Here is an 11,166-nt window from a genome sequence, read left to right on the forward strand (position 1 = left end):
TCCTCTCTACATGAGGACAACTCCCAAAAGCCAATCACATGTCCTCGAAGCAAAAGCAATCACAATAAACCATAAAATCATCCATGCCCTCGAGAGATGTGAGAATTGGGGCCTCACATAACCTCGCTCTCATAGTTTCAGAAGCCAACTGATGACCTGCCCCCCACTAAAGATTAACATTCTTCTTTGTCAATTAGGTCAATTGCACAACAACCTTGGAGAAATTATGGATAAATCTCCGATAATACCATGCGAGACCTAGGAACCTTCGAATCTCAAATGGGGTTATCAGAATCTCCCATTGCATCAAGACCTCAATCTTGACTGAATCAACCAATATACCCTTTTGGTTGATGATGTGCCACAAGAACTGCACCTCGTGCAACCAAAATTCACATTTGGAAAATTTCGCATACATCCTCTCTCTTTCCTCATGGTCTCCAATTCCTCTCGCAAATTTTCCTTGTGATGCTCATTGGTCATGGAGTAGACCAGAATATCATCTATAAACACTGTCATCGAGCGATCCAGCATCGGTATGCAAACCCAGTTCATGAGATCCATTAATGTTTTGGGTGCATTAGTGATCCCGAATGACATCACCACGAACTAATAATGACCATAACGAGTCCTAAAGTTTGTCTTTTATGCATCATCGTCCGTGACCGTCATTAATGGTAGCCCAATCGCAAATCAATCTTGGAAAAACAAGATGCACCTTGAAGCTGGTAAAATAAGCCGGTAATTCATACAAATGGGTAACGATTCTTTCGTGTTAGCTTAGTCAACTCCCAATAGTCAATGCACATCTTGTGTGAGCCATCCTACTTTTTGACAAATAGGATCGGTGCTCCCCAAGGTGAACTACTCGGTCAAATAAATCCTTTGTATAACAACTTCTAAAGTTGTGTATACAACTCCTGCATCTCCCATGGTGCCAAGCAATATGGTGCCTTGGCTATTGGGTCACATCAGATGCTAAATCAATCCAATACTCAACCAGCCTCTTGGGAGGCACTCTTGGCAAATCCTCAGGAAACACATTGTATAAATCCTAAACAATTGGCACCTCACTCAGCGTCACCTTTCTCCCAACCCGAGAATCCACCACATAGGCCAAATACCCAGAACAATCCTGCTGAATATATTTCCTGGCCCTCGCAGCTGAACAAAGATTCAGCCCATGCAAAGTAACCTCATCGGGAATAACTAGTCCTTCCCCACTTTGGGTTTGAACTCTCATTAGGTAGTGTTCATAGTCAATCATGGCTCCATTGGGATCCAACTAATCCATCCTGGTGATAACCTTCGATCCTCGCAGAGGAATTGGTACCAAGTCATTAGAATATATCTCGTTGAACAGATTCACAACGCACCCATAATAATCCCTCGAGGCATTCATAGAACAATCATCAGCAACCTCTACTTCTAATGGATAATCTAGAATCTGGGGAGCATCACTAAACTTCTTGTTAAACGCAATAGATACAAAGGATCGGGTAGCACCCAAATTAATCAAAACATGAGCAGTCATACCTTTGACTAAGAAAGTCCCAGTACCCACATTCGGTGCCGCATAAAACTCATAGTTAGTCAGATGGAATGTTTTTCACTTCACCATAGGTGTCTCTGCCTTCCCTTGGCAGCCATCCGTAATCCTTAAGGTGACAGGTGCAGAAGCCGCCACTTCCCTTCCTTTCAATCTCGGACAATCAGCCTTTTATGGTCGATATGATGGAAATGAAAGCAAATCAGTCCACCCAGGGGGAAATCCTTACTCATATGACCCGTCTGGCCACATCTGAAACAAAATGAACCCACTGATCAACATGCCCCACCATGCAGGTTGTCGCACTTGCTGAAATGGTTCCGGCCTCACTGGCCTCTGGTATGTGAATCAGAAGTCTTGGGCTTCTTAGCGTAACCCATTTTTGTTTGCACCTACTTCGACTTGTGCTTCTTCTGAAGCTCCAGCTCGATCTCTCATTCTCGGGCCCTGATAATCATATCCTTCAGGGTCTTGCACCCAAAATAGATCACAAAATCTCTGATCTCATGCTTAAGCATGTCATGATATCTAGTCTTCTTCATCTCCTCATCCACAATGTACTATGGAACCAATAAGGACCTTCCACAGAATTTGGTGATGATCTCCTCCACGGTCTCAATAGTATGATGAAGGACTTGAGCCTCCATCAGTAGCTAATGCCCCTCAATTGTTGGTGTAAACTTTTCATGAAATCTCGACTCCAACTCCCCCAATACATGGTTGCCACCGCCTCAGCCCCCACATCATTACCGACCTCCTTCTACCAGTCATAAGCATGGTGTCTTAGAAGGCAGGAGGAAAATCCCACCATCACCCCTCGGTACACATGCTTGTTGATTGTACATTTTCTAACTTAGTGATCCATCGGTGGCTGGCAATGGGGTCCTTGGCCCAAAAGAACTCTGGTGCTATACATGCCATCAACTCCCGGAACGAGGGAGTTCGAGAACCTAACTACCTTGAAGCGATCTATTCCTTAAGGGACCTAATTTTCTCATCTAGAAGCTCGATAATCACCTCCTTAATGGTATCAAAAATCATTGCAGTGGCCTCCCTGATTCCGTGAGTAATGTCATAAGTGATAAAGTCGCATAACAACTCATTAATGGATTCGGTCCTAGTGCCCGAACCAGATCTAGAAGCTCCTCCTCAAGTGGAAACCATGATCAATGCTAACTGAAATAGAACATACAAATGATCTGAAAAATCAAGGAAACATCCACTCTACAAGACCCTTAGAAGTTCCAAGACCGTTCTTGTCTCAAGTACACATTATGTGCTTTTAGTAGTACGGACCCAATATTACCATCCACATTTATCTGGACTTTCCTCAAGAACTATCCTGAACCCTCTAAGTCACCACACAAATTCCATATGCACCAACCCTTTGCTAAAAAAACATACATATCCCACTATGACATGTCCTAGACTCTCCTAGGAATTCTCAACCTAACCACCCTGTAATACCGATGACCTCAATCAACACCGTTGGTTGCCTTATGCATGCAAGTAGTATACAAAATAGGATCACATAGACTTCTGATAATGATTCTACCCTAAATCCACAACTAAAAAGGGAATAAGAAATGAGTCTAAACCTATCTTCCTAGGGGTATATAAACCTAATTATATACAACTTTTTAAGAATACACTTAGCAAATAACTTAGTCGACATCAATCCCAACTAACACATAGCACCCAATCCACATATGTTATAAGGTATCACACAAATAAGGAAATTCTATCATATGATTCCTGAAGGTATCCATAGCCCTTTTCTAGTACGTAATTCGGATATCAGGCATACTAATGATAACATATGGCCATGGCTATTTTGCGAACCACTTACTTGAGCTCGAGTGATTACACACATCACACCCCCTTTAATTGGTGAAAATCTTTTTAGAAATTAAATTGTCTTTTGAAATGATTATCATTTCCTCGGTTATAGTTTTGACTATCCTAAAAGTGTGCCTGAATTCCTCAAACCAAGGCTCTAATACCAACTTGTAACATCCCAAAAACAACGATAAATGTTTTTCATTTTTTAAAACCAATAGTTTCATTCACTAAATATCTCCAAGTCAAGCACCAAATGTAATATCACAATATCATACTAAAAATAACAAAAAAGGTACAGAAATCGTGAAGAGAGGATGTCGTGTCATCACATTGGGCGCTTCCCTTTCATTCTGAAAGTACCTAAAATCATAAAAATAAACTATAAACATAAAGCTTAGTAAGTTCCCCAAAGTACCACATACCAAACATAAAACTAGGCCTAGCCCTAGGGTATATTCCAAACCAATATGCAAATATGGGCTTAGCCCTAGGTTTCTTCCAACCATATCATATACTTATGGGCCCAACCATGGGGTCTATTTCAACCCATTGATACAAATAAAAAGATAATTACCACAATCCAATGGGCCGGCATTGGGGACTTCAACCCATGAGTATAGTAAGAAGACTCACCTCACAGTCTGAATTGATAGCCCAACAAATCAATACTCTGAATACTGACACTACTGACCACCTATACAATAACCGGGACTCAAACTTCAATCTACTACTCAGAATACCCAAAATTACCCGAAGTCAAACTTGTTCAAAGTGAACGGTCAATGTTTAACGTCAAAGTCAACTTCATTTGGTCGCCATGCCTTGGCCATCCTTGGCCACGCCGTGGTCACTAAATGACAAGGTAGACAAGGCTTAGCCTAGTCACCACGTCATGGCAGCATAGGCCACGGTGTGGGCACTCAGCTCATGACAGCTTAATAGATTAAGTCATATTTCTTTGATCCATTGGCTCCATAGCTCAGACCTGGTCCAAGAGATAAATATCTCACTTCGAGGTCTAATTAAGGCAAAAACATAACTTGACTTAACCTAATTAGAACATTCTCTTGAAGACTACCAGATCCCATTTCCGTAAACATTTCTAGCATCTTATAACAACATAAAAATCCTTACTTTCTAAACATGCATGTCCAATGCATCTCTTGACCCTTATTAGGTTAAAAGAAGGGTTTTTTGCCCAAAGATCCATGCATGGCATCAAAACTCATAAATACTTCAGATCCAAAACACTACATGCCCTAAATGGCATATAGATTCATAAAGTTACAAAATTTATGGGATCTCACCAGCCAATAATCAAGAACATGAAGATGAAGGGACAAAATAGTTAGATCTAGGTATATAAAGCATACAGATTCTATTTTGAGGACTTACAGGAGTCTAGGAATGTGATTAAGGTAGATGGAAAGAGTTTCTTGCTGAAACTTAGCTCACTTCTTATTCTTCTTATTCAACTGCTTCAAAGGAATACCCAAAACAAGGTTCAAACAATGGAGGAACGGATTAGTGTTTTCAAATCTCAAAAGGGCTAATGGAGGCTGAGGGTGAGCAAATCCTAGCCTCCTCATTCCTTTAAATAGGGAGGAAAACTAGGAAATAAGGTCTTGCCATTTTCCAGCGGCCACAACATGGCCATTTACTGCCACATTGTGATGAAATTTAAATGAACCCACAATCTCTTGAAGCGCCATGTCGTGGAACCTATCCCATGTCGTGCCAAACCTATCAGGCAGAAAGATTTTTGGATAATGATTTACGTCGGGATCCATATGTTACATAATATTAAGAACATCTAACCACACGTGCATACATATTCATAAGATTATAATTCTTATAATCATACCCTATCTTCATCTAATAACTTAGAAGTATTTAATTTAATACCATTTACACCTAATCATACGTACATAATCATTTACAATATGATAGCTCATATAGTCACATTCTATCTTCATCTAATATCTTATGGGTATTTAACATAATCTTCTTTACATATAATATTGCATTTATACTCTATCTTTATCTGTTATAGTATGGGTATTTAACACAATACCATTTATACCTAAACATGCATACGTATACATTCATAGGATTATAAAGTATATAAGCATAAGTTGGTGAGAGAGATTTATAACCCATCGTGTTACCTAGTGAGAACTACTACCGTTCGATTAAAACTTCAAATGATGTTCTTGATCCGACTACATTTGTCAAGGCGTATTCATAAAACATATGAAGCTCCTTATGTAACGCTCGGTTCTTGGTATGTATTTTAAATAAGATTTATTCATTTTTGTACAGGAACTCGATGAGTTGGAGCCCCCAAACTCATCGAGTAGGAATGGATGTTGGATGCGGAACTTAAAGTCTACTCGACGAGTTGACGTACTCAACTCGACGAGTAGGGCGGCCATAATGAAACCCTAATTTTCAAGGTTTAGCACCCAATTTAAGCACCTTAACCTCCAAATACTGGCCTCATTTGCAGCCTCCATCATCCCAAACCCTATCCATGAAACCCTACTATGTTTTTGAGAATTTTTAGCCATTCTTGGTGCTTTCTTGAGGTTTTGAAGAAGAAGAGACTTGAAGAAGGAGCAAGTGAAGGAGAAGAGTAGATCCTGAAGTTGAGTTCCATTTTTGGTTGATTAGAGGCATAAAGCTCCTATCTTGTCTATTCAATGTTTAGATCTAGTTTTGGAGTGATTTCTCCATGTTTTGGTCCAAGATTGCTAGCTTTTGAGACTTCGACATCCCAAGTGATTAGTCTTTCAAATCTGGGTTCTAGAAGGGGTTTCATGGCATAAGGTGCAAACTTTATGGCCATGGAAGCCCCATGCAATCTTTAAGGTGTCATTTTGGCCTTTTAAGCTCCAAAAGGCGATGCATGGAGGGAAAGTCAGGGACTTTACGTATTCAAATTGTGTCTAGGGCCTAGATCTCAGTTTTTATACTTTAGTGGCAAGTATTATGGCTTTTTGGTCAAGATTTAGGTCTAAAAGAGTTAGGGTTTGAGCTAAACCCATTAAGAAGGGTTATTAATGGGTAAAGTTAGAAACTTTACTCTTAAAAGGACAATTTTGGTATGTAGATGAAGTATGGGGCTTAGATCTGAGGGATACGAGCTTAATCTTTTAATATGGCTCAACAGAATGAAGAACTCTTCGAGTCCATAGAGGAACTCGACGAGTTCGGTCGAAGAATTCCGAGTCTATAAAGGGTGAAACTCTACGAGTTCAAGGGTGATTCGACGAGTTGATTTAAGAAGTCTCGATTCTATGGATAGGAGGAACTCAATGAGTTGTGAAAGAACTCGACAAGTTAGCTCGTGATTTCAAGGTTTTATGATTCATGGAACTCGACGAGTTGATGGACCAAATCGGCAAGTTGAGTCAACCAGGATGTTTACTTTGACCAGAATGTTGACTTTGACGAGGATGTTGACTTTGACCAAAGTTAACCCTTAAGCGGTCATGAGTACGAAAGGATAATTCATGGAAATGTTTATGTATAGGAGTCTGAGAGGGGTTGATTTCAGATCAGGAGTCCTTGCAGCTATTCCTAGTTATCGAGGTGAGTTACCTTCCTGTAGGAGTGAGTTACCTTCCTTGCAGCTATTCCTAGTTATCAAGGCGCTAGGCTGTATATGATTTATATGTTCATTCTAGGGAATTATGTGGTAGTGGTAGGGGTGACATAGTCCCCAGATACCGGTTGAAAGAGACCGAAGGGTAGGCCAGCACCCAGATATGCTAGGAAGTTACCGGTTGAAAGAGACCGTAGGGGACGCCAGCAATCAGATATGTTAGGCACTTACCGGTTGAAAGAGACCGAAGGGGAGGCCAGCACCCATATATGCTTGGCTTTAAGTGATTATATGGTATGTGGTATGCTGGGGGAACTCACTAAGCTTTGTTCTTACGGATTTTAGTTATGTTTTTAGGTACTTCTTCTTCGAAGGGAAAGGAGTCGGCATGACTACAACACATCACACCACTATTTTACGCACTATGATGTTCTTGGAATTTGTACTCTAACATTATTATGATTTGTTTTGAAACATATGACTTATGGGTTTTTATGATATGGGATAACTCAATGATGTTTTTAATAATCTGTTTTATGAATTATTAAATGAAAAGTGAAATTTCTGGTCTTGGGTTTTGGGATATTACACCTTATAACTTGTCTTAACCCATTAAGAGCTTAACTACTCTCCATATCAAAATGATCACTTAATTGATCATAACTCTAACATCTCATCGTCTAATTCTAAATCTATTTTACTTCATGAATGATGCACCTTATACTACGTAATTCACTATAGTCTAAAATCTATTGAATCTATTCATCCCTCTCATTAGTTAGGATTTGAAACCCTAACTATATATATATATATATATATATATATATATATATATATATATATATATATATATATATATATATGTGGATTTCACGTTGGGAATCACATACAAAGCATGTATAAAGCTTCTAAACACTTTCAGTAACATACTAATTAAGTTAAAGTCATATTAACTCAAGAAATCTAACTATTCTAGGGATTTCACCAGTGAAGCTCGAAGCTTAAAAATAAAAATAAATCATTACCTCAAGAGGGAAACGAAGTTATCCCTTGGAATCATCTATTTGTAGCTCATATTGGCACCAAAATCACCATTCCTTGGCTTACAAATGATTTGGGAGAGTTTTGGTTTGAGTATGAGGCCTTAACTAATTTAAATCTATTCTCTGATTTGTACAACCACACCCTAGAAACAAGCCCACCGGACCGTAGTGCGCGCTATCTACCTACAGTCTCCCTCTAACAAAGCCATAGCCGTTTTTCTTAGTACATCCAACTTTCCCTACCACGCCACGGTTACCCAAATACCAAGCCGTGGTAAAAAGTACATTGTCCTATACTTATGACGAGACTTTTCTCCATTTTACCTCTTCGCCTACCTCGTCATGGTAAAGCCCTTACCATGTAGTGGTGCCTGCATTTTAGCAGCTCCTTAGATGATTCCATTCCAGCTTTGGGATTTGTTTCTTCTAATCTTCTAACAATCATAACTTTTCGTTCTAAACTCATTTTCAATGATATTTTATAGTTCCATTAAGTCACTTCGGACTAACTACTTGTGAGTCTTAATATATTAAGTCACAAACTTGTCCCAAAAGGCATGGAATTCTTATTTTAACTGTTATGGCCTAAATGCACCATCTCTTGCATTTCTTCTCTTGAACTCACTTATCGCATCTTATAAAAGTGACTTAGACTTATCTTAACTCATTTAATGAAGTTATATCTTTTCAATTCATGAAATTCCTTGAAATGAAAAAATTTCCATTTTGGTCAATTATTCACCTAAAGCCAAACAACTCAAAATTAAGGGTTCTTATAATCTGCCCTCTTTAAAAAGATTTCATCCTTGCAATATTTCCTTAACTTACATAGCCATTATATCATTCTATGGTTCTTTTCTATGGTTGTTTTTTGCCTTTAACTTCCATTACACAAAATAGCAATCTACTTGATATTTCCTTGCATTTTTATTGAAATCGCTAAACTCTCTTCATCGATCCATTCGAATGGATGATATGAGACATCAAATAAAATATCTAATCTTATGAAACCATGTTTCTTACATAACATTATCTATCATCTCTTTTTCCACTTTACACAATCATAAGTATATACTTACCTTTTTCATTCTTTTTTGTCACACCCCAAAACCAAGAACGGCAGAAACGTTCTGGGGCGGAGGACGTCATGTAAAGTATCACAACACAGTAAATGTAAATAAGCAAACAACATCATCCATTGCATTAAATAAATAATTTTAATACAAGCGTGTTCTGTACAGTTTAGACACCAAAAATATAATGTAAGTCAAAATAATATGATGAGTCTTGAATGCGCTCCATCTTCTCAAAAGCTGGCATCGGTACCTGTCTACTGATGACCTGAGAATACAAGTTATTTTGAAAGAGTTTATCAGCATTACGCTGGTGAGTTCATAAGTATTTTAGTGTCGATGTTTGTCGTCAAAACGTTTGAACCTGTCTCAAGTATAAGTTGTAAAATGTATGTAAGTGTTTGTAAAAGTTTGAATCTCTCAGAAAATCCTATATTTTCTATTAAAGTAGCCTTCTACCAAGGCTTAACTGTTCTGTATGTTCGTTCGTTGTAAAAGTGTGTAATTTCCCAAGTGTAACTATCATTTAACAAAATATAGTTTGTACATTTATGTTTAAGTGAGGTTATCACTAAAAATATGTAATGGGTAAATCATTGTAGTACTGTAGTTTTGTATTATAGGAACTACTGCTGTACTAACTACCTTAAACCGGATTTATATTAAGGTAAAATGTGATAATTGCACCATACTATCGACTGGTAACAACGACATACGAATGGTCGTAATAACGAAATGACGTTTGGCACCCGCAGACCTGCAGGTCCGGCTGTAGCTAGCAGCAAGGTGTAGGATAGTCAATCCAGTATAGATCTATACGCAAACTCACGCTCTCCCTCCAAGAGAATTCTAGCTACAACTCGGGCCATGACATTTAAGGCATGCTCTGATATAGTGGATCACAATTGTTAACGTATTCTTGTATATGTAATGTAATGCTTCTCGTTCTAGTATAGTTGTATATGTTCTCCTCCTAGTATAGTTGTATATGTTCTCCTCCTAGTATAGTTGTATATGTTCTCCTCCTAGTATAGTTGTATATGTTCTCCTCCTAGTATAGTTATATATGTTCTAGTAGTAATGTAATGTATAGACTCATGAATGAACTGACTCATTGATCTAACAGTTGTAGTAGTATGATCCTGTGTTACCCCGATGGTAACTTACTAGTAATGTGTATAGTACGCTTGAATATGGAAGTACTTTTATGTCTATATATGTATAATTGATATATAACTAATATTGAAACGACCTTCGGATGGTCACCCGAAATCCCACCAGACCACATCCAAATCGAGGAAAAGGAAATAGGGCGCATGGCCTTCCTAAGCCCTTTAAACAATGCTTATATATCTATACATATATGGGCATGCAATTTATAAGAAGTATAACAAAGTTTAATTAAAAGTATTTGGTAAGTAAAAGAGTTTGTAAAACATTTCAAAGTAAAGCATTTTGATAAACAGTTTGAACAGCGATAAAATCATTGGTTTCCTAGTTATTAATCACATGTGATTAATGCAATCACATGTGATTGAAGCAATAACTATAAGTATTTAACTTGTATCCCCCCCCCCATAAAGTATTTAAAACATTTAAAATCATTTCAAAGGTTAATTAAAGGGGTATGAACTCACTTATGGTGAGTGGTTTGGATTGTAGTGTCGGATACCGTGCTAGGTGGCAAACGGAGACTTGTTCACACGCACGAGCCTAGTTATCATATAATAAACATATATATAACTAATTAGCCAAATAATAACTTAATGAAATAAGTTGGGACACTTAGGAACATGTAAACACTTTGTATAAGTGTTATAGGTCCTAATGGTTGCATCTAAGTTGCTACGGGACAAGGCTAAAGGGGTTTATGTACCAAATGACCTTGTATATGAGTTTACCACCCAACAAACCCAACCTTTGGAGTTTACGGTCGTAAACCCTTGAGTTTACAGCCGTGAACTCTTGACTTGATGGTTTTGGGTGTTTTGAAGTGTTAAATGAATTCTAGAACAAGCCTAGCATTTGTGCTTTAATCCATTAGGTAGTTTA

This window comes from Lactuca serriola, chromosome 5 (genome assembly GCF_051521515.1).
Source record: "Lactuca serriola cultivar US96UC23 chromosome 5, Lser_US96UC23_V15, whole genome shotgun sequence".
Taxonomy (NCBI): Eukaryota; Viridiplantae; Streptophyta; class Magnoliopsida; order Asterales; family Asteraceae; genus Lactuca; species Lactuca serriola.